The sequence below is a fragment of the Macrotis lagotis genome, chromosome 3 (assembly GCF_037893015.1).
Source record: "Macrotis lagotis isolate mMagLag1 chromosome 3, bilby.v1.9.chrom.fasta, whole genome shotgun sequence".
NCBI classification, from domain to species: Eukaryota; Metazoa; Chordata; class Mammalia; order Peramelemorphia; family Peramelidae; genus Macrotis; species Macrotis lagotis.
Window position 1 is genome coordinate 229,255,662 of NC_133660.1, and position 14,766 is coordinate 229,270,427.

At 37.3% G+C, this 14,766-nt stretch overlaps 1 protein-coding gene across 6 annotated transcripts in view; it reads right to left on the reverse strand.

The window, feature by feature from the left end:
• PCGF3 (polycomb group ring finger 3) overlaps positions 1-14,766 on the reverse strand; it is a 130,309-nt gene that overhangs the window by 63,923 nt on the left and 51,620 nt on the right. For 5 of the 6 annotated variants that reach the window (XM_074230110.1, XM_074230105.1, XM_074230106.1 and 2 more), the window contains one exon: positions 14,142-14,294. The exons of the other annotated variant lie outside the window; for it this stretch is intronic. The gene's annotated coding sequence lies outside the window, so the exon portion shown is untranslated. The remainder of the gene's footprint in view (positions 1-14,141; positions 14,295-14,766) is intronic. 6 annotated transcript variants of the gene reach the window in all.

Genomic DNA, 14,766 nt, shown 5'->3' on the forward strand with positions numbered 1-14,766 from the left:
GACCTAAGCTGGTTTTTAGCATGCTATTTTCTTCAGCATTTTTTTGGACTTCCTTGACTAAGCTGCTGACTTTCCTTTCTTTTCCCAGTTTTTCTTCCAACTCCCTCATTTGATTTTCAAAGTCTTTTTTGAGCTCTGTCATAGCCTGAGCCCAATTTCTGTTTTTCTTGGAGTCTTTAGATGCAGGAGCTTGTGCTTCCTTATCTTCAGACTGAGTATTTTGATCCTTCTTGGGCTCATTTGCAGAATATTTCTCAATAGTCTTCCTTTTGTTTCTCTGCTTGCTCATTTTCCCAGCCTGGGCCTGGTTTTGGGGTGCTTCCTGAGCTTTTGGGACACTCCCACAAGGGTCTCAGTGTGTGAGGTTCTGTCCTCCCTCCTGGTCTGTGAATGACCATAAGCGCCTCCCTCTGCCACGGGGCTGAGGTGGGGGGGCCCTGCTGTTCTATGGGGGAGCCCAGACTGCAATCAGGATCTGAATGTGGTCAGAGCCCCAAAGTCCTGTTCCAGAGGCAGAGGACGGAGCTCGGCAGTCTCTCTTCACTCCCCTCCCTCAGCTCAATGGGCTCATGCCCTGGGGGCTCCTGCTTACCAACTCTGCCTGCTTCTGTTTCCTGGACCAGGGCTGGGGAAAGACCATGCTGCTCGCTGTGTGCCCTGAGGGCTGGGCTCCACGTGCTTGCTCTGGCAGAGATCCCCTGCTGTTCCCCCACTTTGTGCCCAGTGCTCCTTGGGGTGCAGCTCAGGAGATTCCCCCACTGCTGTGAGCTGAGACTCCCAGCACCCTGGGGCTGCCTCCGGGAGGCTGAGCTTCTTTGGCTCTGGCCGGCCACCCCTCTGGCAAGCCGCCTCTCCAATCCCGAGGAGCTGAGCCTTTCTGCTCTTTTCCAGGTTACCTTGAGTAGGAGAACTGCCTCACTGGGTCCCTTTGTGGGTTCTGTCTCTCGAAAATTTAGTTAGAGTCCTTAGCTGATGAATTTTATCAGAGAGCTCCTAAGACTCGATCCCTTCTTGTCGCCATCTTGGCTCCGCCTCCTCTCCAGTTCATATTCAATGAAAATATATTTTACTTCTCAACTTCAAAGTTTCTTATTTGTTATATGTTACAGCCTGCTCACACCTACCTACCATCTGTGTGGTAATCATTTTTTATTCTTCAAAGACTAATTTTGCTACAATAGCAACAGGAAAACGTTGGTATTAAAATGGGCCCTTCTTGCTTTCATGTCAAGGATCATTAAAGGAACTCTACAATTTCCTGAAGGCAATTGTTTTATTCTCTTCTTGATCAACTCTGAAACCAACTCACTGTCAACCAACTGTCTAGCAATGATATATACACTGATGTCAAAATTCAATAAGTTGTTCTTCCAAATGCATGTTATAATCTGGACAACAAAGACTCTCCATCCCCTTATCTTAGTCAGACTCCTTTAGGCAATTACAGATCTTTTCCCAGAGGTTTTACTAAGGCCTGGGGTTTGACATAATCAGCTGTTATCATGTACAGGGAGGATTATCTTTGGAGGGACCCCACCATCCATAAGAAATCTCTGTTCAAGCTGAACTTCACACTGAATATCCTCTATTCAAACATGTTTGGCAAACCTACATTTCCCCAAAATTTGACTGAATGTTTTAATCACTGAATAGAATTATTTGTGTTATCTTCAAGAAATCTTTAATGATTTTGATAAAAGGATGGGGACAATTTATTGGGGGGAAAAGCTTAAAAGACAGCATCTTACAATCAAATGTGGCTTGGTTTTTTTCCTCTCATATTTAGTCAGTGAAATGTAGTAATATCTTTATCTTTCAATTAATAATAAAATAGTAACATATGATCTTTACAGATAGGTGGTATAGTGGATGGAATGCAAAGCCTAGAGTCAGGAAGACCTGAGTTCAAATCCAGCCTCAGACATACTGCGATCTTAAGCAAGACACTTCACTGCCTCAGTTTCTTCATCTGTAAAATAAGTTAAAGAAGGAATTGGGAAATCAATACAATATCTTGGTGAAAACTCCAAATGGGGTAATCAAATACTACTAAAATGCCTAAATAACAATGTAGTCTACTATTGAATATCACTTGAAAATAAGTCATTATAAAAAGTGTTCTTAAGCTATTTTGAAACTTGGAGGTCTGGTGAAGATTATGAATATCTTGTTGCATATAGTCATAAATGAAGGAAAAACTAATTTTTGTGAGAGGTTAGTGAAAATACTACTAGGTCTATATCCAAAAGAGTTCCTAAAAGAGGGAAAGCACTTACAATTGCAAAATATTTATAAATAATACCTTTTATGGTGGCAAAGTATTAGAACTTGAAGGAATGTCCATCAATTGGGAAATGTCTGAATAAGTGATATTTGAACATAATAGAATACTCTCTGCTATAAGAAATGATGAGCAGGCAGATTTCAGAAAAAAACAGAACATACATGAACTGATAAGTGAAGCAAGCAGAAAAAGCAGAATTATTGTACAGTGTAAAAGCAACATTATCCAATGATCAACTGATAGAGCAATCCAATACGATGATTCACATGATAACAAAAGACTCATGAAAGAAAATGATACTTACATTTAGAGAAAGAACTATGGAATCTGAATGTAGATCAAAGCATGTTATTTCACTGTGTTTGTTGGTTATTATGGGGAGTGGGGGGGATACGTGCTTTTCCTTTGTTCTGTTTCTCCTTTCACAACATGACTAAGGTAGGAAAATGTTTAACAAGACTGCACAAGTATAATCTATGTCAGATTGTTCACAGAATAGGAAAGAAAGAGGGACAAAGAAAAAATTGAAAGTCTTAAGAAAAATGAATGTTGAAAACTATTTTTACATGTGATTGGAAATAATAAAATATTATTTAGAAATTTTAAAAATAGTTTTGTGAAAATAAACCTAATTTATTTTCCATCCAGTTTCATGGAACCCCTGAAACCTATCCATAGACAACCACACCCCCCCCCAAAGTCTAAAGATTCCGGGTAAAAGATGTTTGTTTAAGGCGTCATAAAATTTTTATGTAACTTACAAGTCTTTGGCCTGTCTAATTTTGTCTTCATGAATAATGTTTTCTTCTCCATACTCATTATTCCCTCATTAAAGCATCAAGGTGCATATTCATTTAATTTGGAAGGTATTATCAAGTTCTTTGTAGAATTTCTGTAACTTTATATCATCATCAACCAATCTCGGTACAAAATCAATAATGATTTTCAATATGTCTTTTCAGAAATAATATGGTTTGACAAATAAAGATAAGAGCAGGATTCAGACTTAAGAAAGCCTGGGTTATAGCAATGCATCTGACAAATAGTGGCTGAGTAATTCTGGGCAAGTCGTTAGACCTCTCAGTTCTCTAAGCAAATTCCTAAAACACTAAAATTGCAGAGAAAAAATAAAGGTAGTTTCCTCACCTGAGAATTTAATGTATCAACAAAAACACATGGTCTCAAGCCAGTCCCTATTGTGAATAAAATATAAATGGTAACTCAATATTCCACTGTTCCTTGTAACCACTAAGTGTATGATAAAAATCTAATGTCAATGCTTTTCTTTATCTCTCCACAGAGCACCAATGAACTACCTTTTATATAATAGTGTATTCCTTATTTTTGTTATTATGAGCAAGAATATCAAAATTATTGTGATTTGGCTTATCTAGCAATATGTCTACTATGTCATGAACAAAGGTCTGATTTAAAGTACTCGGAATCGGGGTGGCTACGTGGCGTAGTGGATAAAGCACCGGCCCTGGAGTCAGGAGTACCTGGGTTCAAATCTGGTCTCAGACACTTAATAATTACCTAGCTGTGTGGCCTTGGGCAAGCCACTTAACCGGTTTGCCTTGCAAAAAATAAAAATAAAAATAAATAAAAATAAAAATAAAGTACTCGGAATCAGGGCGGCTAGGTGGTGCAGTGGATTGACTGGCTCTGGAGTCAGGAGTACTAGAGTTCAAATCCTCAGACTCTTAATAATTACCTAGCTGTGTGGCCTTGGGCAAGCCACTTAACCCCATTGCCTTGAAAAAAAAACACCAAACCTAAAGTACTCGGAGTCAAATTTCAAGTTTATAGGCAATCTAAAACCTCATCATAGTCTAAATATGATTCTGAAAAAGGAAGAAAAATGGAAGGTAACTGAAAGAGATGCAACAACTCCTAAACCAACTAGCTTAGATTTTTAAAGATACTCATGAAAGATGGAAAAAGATAGGAATCCCAGGTCCAGAAAAAGATAACTATCCAAGAATATTGAGAATGACTAAAAGAAAAAAGGGGGGGCAGTGAGGGGAGAGAAAAGATCAGGAAAGGCTTGGTGGTGCAGTTATTGCTGTTTAAAGCATCTCTTTATTATATTGTTTGTTAACTATTTTGATTTGTTCTTCCCAAGTCGAAATTCACCACCAAGCTACCCAAGTCATCATTAAGTCAGATGAATTATATCCCAAAGTCCTAAAATAATATGCAGATGTGATTACCAAAAAAAAGAGATAAAAGATTTCCCGATTTTTAAAAAAGGAATAAAGGACAGCTAGGTGGCACAGTGGATAGAGCACCGACCCTGAAGTCGGGAGGACCTGAGTTCAAATCTGCCCTCAGACACTTAATAATTATCTAGCTGTGTGACCTTAGGCAAGTCACTTAACCCCCATTGCTTTACAAAAAGAAAAAAAGGAATAAAGAGATTCATCCAATGACAGGTCAATGAGAGAGAGAGAGAGAGAGAGAGAGAGAGAGAGAGAGAGAGTATGTGTGTGTGTTGTGGTGGGGGGGATCAAGAGCAGACTATTAAAGGTTAGTTTACTAGGTATTGGGAATACAAATGCAAAGAATGAAATTATCCCTATTGCAAGATGCTGATAGTTAAAGGCAAAGATAGTTTCATGAAAAAGAGGTAACACCACAATAATCTCATTTCTTTATTTAATAGTTAGCCCATTGACATGAACAAAGGCTGCAAATATTCTGAATTTCAGTATGATTTTGGACAAGAATTTCATACACCATCACTACAGATAAGATGAAAACATATAGATAGGAATGATAACTCATTTTGTACAACTGGACCCAAAGAGTAATGTTTAATAGACCAATTTCAAATTGAAGGGCTATCATTAGTAGAGAGTCGTAGTGTTCTCTGGTTGGTACAACATTTACTTTAATGATTGAGATGGAGGTAGAGATGGAACACTTATCAAATTTGTGAACAATAAACATGCTGGGAGAAATAGAATATACATTGGATCACAGAATCAAAATCCCTAAAGAGCTGAACAAGCTGGAATGATGGACTGACAATTTAATAAGGGTAAGCATAAAAAGCCCTGCTCTTGCATTCAAAATATCAACTACATTAATACAGAATGAGAAACATCTCATTAGACTACAGTTAACAGAAAAAGGAAAATTTCAGTAAACTAAACTATAAGCTGAATGTGAATCAATTGTATGACATAATAGCACCAAAGCCTCCTAGATTTTAACTGAATACCTCAAGGATCACTATGGGTTTGGGGGTTTTTTTCAGCTATACAACATGTAATGGCTTTTTTTAAAAAGTCCATCGTGGGGTGGCTAGGTGGCACAGTAGATAGAGCACCAGCCCTGTAGTCAGGAGTACCTGAGTTCAAATCTGGTCTCAGACACTTAATAATTACCTAGCTGTATGGCCTTGGACAAGCCACTTAACCCCATTTGCCTTGAAAAAACCTAAAAAAAAAGTTTATAACTCAGGGAATAACCACCTGGGAATAAGCTTCTCTAGTAGGTCGATGGGGATAGACAATCTACCACAAGATCTATATCTAGAATGCTGCATTCAGTTCTACACTTTGAGAAAGACACTGACAAATTGGAATGAACAGGAGAGAAAACACTTAAATTGCACCTTATAAAGACTGGAAAAAGTAAGTTTTCATATGGAGAAGAACAGACTTAGTGGTGGGAATGACATGCTTTCCAGTAATGGATAGAAGAACAATTAAGATTCCTTTGTTTGCTTTCTGAGGACTGAAGTAAGAACACTGAAAAGTTGCACTGAGATTAAATTTGGATAAATTTAAGGGAAAGCTTACTAAAAATTAGGAGCAGTCACAAAGCATTTATTACTCAGAAGAGAGAGAAAACTATCAATGAAAATTCTCAAACAAATGTTGAATGACCGTTTTTCCCCCCTCCTTGGAGAGGATGTATAGGGTGTCAGATGTGTGAATAAATAGATAATCTCTCAGGGTTTTTCGATTCTATCACTATCAGCTAAATTATAACTTAAGATGTAAAAACAGGCACACAGAAAATAGGGAACTCACAAAACTTATAGGAAAATTTTGCTTAAAAACACAAATATCCCTGAAAATGAAATGGAAAAAAGAGCTAATGAATTCAAAGATATTTTTCCATTTCTTCTCCCCAATTATTCCTTCCCCTTAGAAGGCCTTGGCACTTAAGATGTAGGGGAAGAAATAAATGGGGAGAAGAAATGGAAAAACTAATTACAGGCATGAGAATGTCTCACTTACACCAAAAATGCAGGTTGAACTCTTACAAGAGGAGGACAGAAAAGTAAAAAAGCTTAACTATCTTCAAGGAAGAAGGGCAATTATTCTAGGATATAAAAATACACTGTAACAAGAAAGCCTAGAAGTCTAAGCACCTTTCAAAAGACCAAAAGACTAACCAAGTAGCCGGAAGATGGCACTATAACTGTTTGCATAGAGAGGAGAAAGGACTGCTGAAGGCTTATGAAACAAAGGGCACTTTAACTAGATATGCCTTGTGCAAAAGCTGACATTTGAAAATTAGAGAAAATGATATCTATCAAAGAGCTGGAAATTGCTATTGATAATAAACAATAACAGTTTAGTTATTCCCCTTTTAAATGAAATTTCTGGACAGATTCATTTAGTGTTGAATGAGACACAGAGGAGTGGCACCATGACCTATTGCAAATATTATCTATCACAACTTAATTCTTCTCAAAAGCAGCCCATGATCCCTTTGATCTACAAATTTTACAAAGTTCTGAGTTATGTGCTCAAAAAGTTCTGTTGACTGAATCAAAGAATCTGAGAACCAGAAGGAATCTTAAGATTTCAAGCACTCCTACCCAACCTTCCAACCCAAAGCAGGAATCCCTTCTAAAACTACAGACAGATGATTATCTAAGGTTCTAATAAAGAATTTTTAGAAAGCTCTTCTGTATACAGACACAAATCTTCTTCCAAATATCTGAATCCTCTTTCACATAATTCCCTTCAAATATTTTAAGATAGATCTTAAATCTCAACCTAGTCTTTTCTTCTTCATCCCTTCAACACAACCTCACACACATGGCTTTCATGGTTGAAATTCTCTATGCAAATTTTTGTTTCTCAATAACTTGTTTTACTTAAGTTTTATAAAGTGAAAAACTTTACTGTGTGGGATCTAAGATAAATTAAATTAAAAAACAAAACAATCCTTGTTTCAAAGGAGTCTACATTGTATTTATATGGAGAGAATAAAAGGGTGGAATGAAGGTACATTTGAATATATTTGAGTATAAGCAAAAAGGAGGATGCAAAGCACTCCTAAGAATACTCAAAAATCAGCTGTGTTCAGTTAGCACTTCTGCCCATATGATTACCTATCAAACTAGATATAGTCTCTCTCTTGAACTCCAATACCAAACCTCCAATTTCCAATTAGACATCAACACAATGTTCATTTCAAACTCCTCATTCAAAATAGAAAAGTATTATTGGTCAGCCCCTCCCCTACACTCATCCTCTCCTCCGGCCATACTCCACTATCGCCTAAGTTTTCCATGCTCAAAACTTCCAGGTCATCTCTGACAGCTAATCAGGTGCCGAGTGCTGTTAAGTCAACCTCCATAGTTTTTTTACATGATTAATCCTTTTCTGTCTATATAGTCACCATCAAGCTAGTTCAGGGTTGTGACAGGACCATTATTATAACCTAATATAGTCTCCCTGTTTTCCAACCAATGAGAAAACTAAGATTGAGAGAGGTCACAAAGTTAGCTGATGGCAGAGCAGACTGATACGCAGGACTCCAGACTCTTAGTACAGAGTTCATTCCTTATACTGCCTCCCCCAAGCCTATCTGCTCTAGTCTCCTGATCTGCACTGAACATTTTCCTCAAGTATGGATGTGTCCACTGACCATATTTAGGTATGTATGGCTTGATCCCTAATCCCACTGGAACATGCATGCATCCTTTGATCTCTTACAGCACTTTGTCTATAACTTTCTTAATTGAATTCACTGACTCCTGACTCCCAGTGCTTTTTTGGTCATGTATAATTTGGCTTTCTTTTTCCTCATCTATAAACTTTATAACATCTCTTTAATAAGTCATTCTCCTAAGTTTTCTTAGCTGCTCTAATCATAAATTTAAAAGGTTTATTAATATCCTTAGTATTTTTTCTCTAGTCTCAAATCATTATGGGTTTTGGTTTATGTCTCTCTTTTACTACTTCTGCTGCTACTAAATAATATTAACTCCTTTGAAAGCCCAATCCCCAAGAAACTATGTCCCTGGGAGTTGGGTTTGGGAGGGATCACAGTAAAATAGAAGAATGCCAGTCAGAGTGATGTGCTTTCACAATTCTATTATATATAGAATTCAGGAACATCCTGCTGTTTCCACACTCATTTGGGAATTTACAAAGTTCCCTTCCTGATCAGATGCTGATTCTTTTTCTTTCACTCAATATTTATTGACAGATATTTGGACTTAGTGGATATGAAGGGTTCAGTCATTTTCCCCCTTCTTTTTTCCCTCACATTCCTCTACTGCTTGAGGGGAGACAGAGCTGGCCTACCTGGATATTGGGTCCTTCCCCTCAGGCTTCATGGAGTGCCCCACATGCTGGAATCCTGTCCCACAGTTCTCTAGCTGACCTCCGCACTGCAGCAAAGATCACTGATATGATGGGAGTCCTAGAAACTCAACATCTACCTTTTGTTTTTCAAGGTCAACAAGATAATGTCAAAAGCAAATACTGGAAAAAAATACTGGAAAATATATTCCTTATATAAGGGGCAGTTAGGTGGTGCAATGGATAGAGCACTGGCCCTGGACTCAGGAGGACTGGGATTCAAAACCAGCCTCAGACACTTAATAATTACCTAGCTATGTGACTTTGGGCAAGTCACTTAACCCAAAAATAAAAAAAGAAAATATGCTCCTTATGGTTCTGTCTAGCTCTGAATCCATTATCATCCCTTCACAACAGAATTAAATATGGTTTCCAAGTTAAAGGAATAGCTTTAAAACATCTAATTTATCACTTGATATGCAAGGATGACATCAAGGTATAATAAAACTACATTAAATGGTTTCTTCATTTTCTGGAATCTTTCTTCAATGACATAAAAATGGTATTTGGGCTTTATATTTCAAAAGAATAAATACTTAATTAATAAAGAAGCATTTATTATACAAATCTTTTTTTGTCACTGTCCCAATTGCTGATAATGACAAAATGAAAAAAATAAAACAGTCCTTGTCTCAAGAGATGGTCATCTATTAGAGGAAAGAACATGAAAAACATATTTATATACACACTCATACATGAATGTATGTATATTTAGTGCCTCTTTGTAACCCTATGAACCATAGCAAACCAGAGTCTTCTTCACTATCTTTCAAAGACTGTCTAGTTTCATCTTCATTGTTCCCATGATACTATCCACCTCATCTTCAGTCATCCCCTTGTATCTACATAAAACAAACAAATAAATGCAAAGTAGTTTCTTGAGGGAAATCAAAGGAGGCTGAGAAAGGGTAGCATAAAATGTGACATTTGAACTGAGTTTTGGGGAAAAAAAACAAAAATTACAACAACTCTACAAGATAAGCAGGGGGAGAGGGAATTCCAGGCATGGGAGAGACAGTGAAAAAAAAATCATGGAGAGGGACTCTAAGAGGACTGGTTTGAGTGAGTAGTAGAATATATGATCAATAATGAGTCATAAGAGAAGTGGAATCCAGTGATGAAAGGTTTTAAATACCAAACAGAAAACTTTCTATTTACCCCTACAGAAAATAGGAAGTCACTAGAACTCACTGAATAGATACATTAACATGATCAAACTTACACTTCTGAAAAGGAGAAACCTGAGCTAAAGAGACTGATCAATAGAATAAGAAATAGTCCAGAGGAGAAGTAAAGAGGGACTGACAAAGATGGCAGTCATGTGAATGGAGGAAAGGGTATGTCTAGGAGAAATGTGAAAGGAGAAACACCATTTTATAAAAGTTTAGATGTGTGCAGATCCAAGGAAGGGCAGGCTCTGCTAGGACCCAGGCTCTATACTAAACACCTAATAAATATGATCTCATCAGATCCTCAAGACAGCATCAAGTGAGTGCTATTATTATCCTCATTTTATAGTTGAGAAAACCAAGGCAGACAGAGATAAACTGACCTGCTTAAAGTCTGAAGCAGGACAGTCTAATATGTCTATTGTACCACACAGCTGGCTAAGTGAAAGGAAGAGTTCGAGCTTGTAAACGTGGTGCCCAGGACAGTAACAGAAAAGTTATGAAGCTGAGGTTGGACAGAAAGATACTAAATTCAGTTTGAAGCATGCTGAGTTAAGATATCTACCACATACATCCAATTCAAAATGCCCAATGGGCAGGTGGTGATGGCTAGGTGTCATCTGTGGAGAAATGATCACTGACTCTAAGGGAATTAGATAGATCATCAAATGAGACAGAGAAGAAAGAAAAAAGAGGAGGGCAGTCTCTCACTGACTTAAGGTGAGCAAGGAAGATGAAATGATAGAGCCTTTTATGTGGGGAGAAAGGCTTTTATCTCCCCAGTCAGGCTGAAATGACAAAACTCTCATGTTGCTACAATCCCTATTTTCTATTCTTATCTGCTCTTAGGCCATGGCTTTCTGAGCTTCAAAAGTTAAGAGCTACCAGGGTTCCAGGAAGTGGAATCCATAGCAGATGGCTAGAATAACCCCAAAGATAATCAGCTTGACAAGCATAGCAGTGAATGAAACCAATGATAAGTTGCCTAAAGGGAGCATCTCATCCAGTAGTTTAGGTTGCGCTGGGAAGTAAGCTAGGTGAGGGCAATGCTTTGTAGCGACTGCTTTAATTCTGTGCCCATTAACCCCAAAGACTGAGGTGGCAGAAGAGAAAACATGTCCCTGATTTTTCTGTATTTCTGTTCTTACACTATCTTCCCAGTAAATATATAGAAGGAAGAACAAGAAGGGAGATGATCTGGGACAGAGCTTTAGGATGCTCTTAGGGGGAGGGATAGTAAGGATGACCCAGCAAAGTAGACTGAAATGAAACAGTCAGATGAGGAGGAGAAACAGGAGACAAAGTAGTGCTATGAAAACCCAGAGTAGAAAGAGTAACCAGAGAAAAGGATTGATCAATGGTGGCAGTTGCTGCAGAGCTGTCAAGAAGGGTTAAGGACTGAGAAGAGGTCAATTAAGATCTCACTGGTAATTCTGAAGAGAAGAATTTCAACTGAATGATAAGATCAGAAACCAGAATGCAGAGGGTTTTGGAAAGAGTGAAGTAGAATAAGAACCAAATGTGGATGGCTTTTCAAGGAGTTTGGCTGAGAAAGAGAGGAAAACCAGAGGATAACAGCAAGCAGAAAGAGTATTAGCATCTACCGATGGATTTTCTACTAAGGCACAATCTATTAATGGTATCTATTGAGGACTGTTAATTGTTTTATAAATAATTGAGTATATATGTAGGTAGCAGGGAAGAAATCAGTAGATGGAGGTGATGGGGAGAGAAATCAGTGTGAAAAGATAGTATAGGATACTATATACAGTGAGATTAGACAAAGAAAAGCTAGTAGCCAGAACTGAATTAAAAAGAAATAGTGGGCAGGAAGTGAAAAGTATGAGTTGAGGAAGTATGAAAAGAAGATGAGGGAAAATGGGAGTTTGAGCAAAGTCTCAAGTTTGAGGAATACTGTGAAGGTTTCTGCTTGAATCCAGGTCACTTTGAACCAATGAGCAAAGGCAAATTTACCTTGAGCTCTTCCAGTCAAGGCACAGCCATCATAAAGACTCACTAGTCATCATTTCAAGACTTACTGGCATCCTGGAATCAAAGTGTGGGAAGAATACAAAATAATTATACCTACATAACACCAATCTTGACATTTACACTTTTGGTACTATGAATGGGTCCATAACAGATATGGAAAGTAATCAGATAAAAGTCATGAAATATTAAGGATATAAGTGACTTCTCACCCTACAGAAACTATGAAAAGATTAATGCTAACTAACAAAAACAAAAAAACCAAGGAGGAGAATTAATAGACATTATCAGTGCACAGGATTAACTGTTTAAAACTTGGGAAAAAAATTTATGGAATCAGGAGATAACAAATTTCAATGAAACAATAAGAACACTAACAGGTACACACTCTTGAACTTATTGAATATGTTGTGAAACTGCTGAGATCTGAAAGAGTGTCATCAAAGGTGATATCCATATGAACTCAAGCAAAACTATGTTGGATAAGAGATATTCCACAAATTACTGTCATGTGAATTTGTATAAAAAACTAAAACACTATAATGGTCACTAAGAATCAGGTTATGACCACAAAAATTTATAAATGGCTTAAGCTTGAAGATCTAAATTTCAGTTTATGCAGGCTGCAAAAATTTAACACCTATGAAATGAATACTAGCAAGAAATGACCCAACAGCTAGAAGTAAATATCAGAAATTCAGTATCTTTCAGAAAGTAACAATGCACAAATATGCACAAATGAGGAGACCTCAAAACATTCTTGATGATTCAATAAGTGTACTGAAATGAGACCATTATGAAAGAACTATAGTCTAACATTTCCATAAAAACTTAAGAACAATATTTTAACAGATGGCATCATACCAAATGCTCATAATCCCCAAGATAAAAGAAACAAAAACTTCTGAGAGATCCAGAAGGAATAAGAACAAAGTAGATACTTATATCTGCTATTGCAATTGCGCCAAATGTTTTCAATCAGCTTAGGTTGCGCTGCACCTCTATGCTTTTAGTCAATTATAAAATGCAGTTAACTTATCTACCACTGCAATAGTTGATGAATAATATATATTAAAAATCATAGCATGATGACATGCCTGCCCCAGGACCACTGTTGTTCCAATCCCCAAAAAAAGATAAGAACAATGATGATGACAACAACTCACACATAGAAAGCACTTTACAGTGTAGGAAACCTGAAAAACCAGGTAGTTCAATTTGAATGTCTCCATTTTACAAACTGGTGAATTGAGTTTTAGCAAGGCTGAGTGACTTAACTAAGATCACATGCATATGCAAGGGATTTGTTTCCCAAGTTCAAGACTTCTTGTTTCTCCCAAGTACCACTTCTTGTTTCCGAAGTACCATAGCTCTACCTCTCTACAACACTATCTCCCCTTCCCCCCCCAATAAAATGAGACATAGCTCCTAGTATAGGAACCTTATACTCCAAAAATGAGATAAAAGAAGTACAGAAATAAATATAAGAGAAGGAAGAATGTGAAGAGTGGTATACTGTAAGAAACTTGGGGAAGGATAGGACATTTTCATTTGGGAGAATCAAGATATATTCACAGAAAGAGTAGCACCTGAGTTGGACAAATTGCTTTAAGTTTTGCAAAGTACTTTACAGATATCTCATTTTGTCCTCACAACTATGACAGATAGGGGGCTGTTATTCTCCCCATTACATAAATGATGAAAATAAAAGTTACAGGAGCAGAGGTTCAGTGACTTGCCCAGGGTTACCATAGGTATTAAATATCTGCAGATTTATTTGAACTCAGATCTTCCTAAGTCCAGGTCTAGTGTTCTGCACTGTGGTGCCATCCAGCTATCTGATCCTCACCATGTCGCAAATGTAGAAGGAAGGGAGAGAGAAAGATGAGACAGTAGAAAAGAGGGGGACAAAACTGAGAGGGAGAGAATAAAGGCAAAAAAATCATCTGAAAAGGTTGTGTTCTTTTTGCTCCCTCCAAGCCCTCCCTCCCACAAAAAGAACAAGAGGAATATTCCTGCTTTCCTGTTTCTTCCCATCACCCTCTGCATGTGTTGTGTGAGTGTGTAATATTGTTTTTTTACCTCTTCTAGATGTTTTCTTTGTCTTCAGTCTGTCTTCTCATTGGGTTTTTATGCTACTGGCTTTACTCTGTTATCCCAGGGAGTCTGTCTTAGTTTGTATTCTGGCTCTTCACCCTTGTTCTTTTCCTCTGTCCCTTGTATATTTTCCATTTTCTAACAAAGACATTGACCCATTATTTTATCTCAGTTCATTTAAGTTTTAAGATACATCACCACAATTCCAAAATTTTCACTTCCTTGTGTACCGAAGTATTGACCACAACCATTACTTTAAGCTCTTTAGGATTGGTGCAATCTATCTCCAATATTTAGAGAAAACCAAACTAAAGTAGCATATCTCAAACTAATTTGAACAAGGAATACTTCCAAGCTTGAGAAATAGGAAAAAGGAATTCACGAATGCTAGTCAAGAGGGTCATATAATCAACAGTGTTAGAAAACACTAGATGTTAAAGGGAAGTTTTAAAATAAAAGTGTTAGAAAACACTAGATGTTAAAGGGAAGTTTTAAAATAAAAAATAAGGGTCTTCCTTACCAAAAAAAAACCTGGCATATATAATAACCATTTTTGGCACATGCACAATGCCACACTTAATAGAGAGGGAAATAGTATTTACAATTGAAA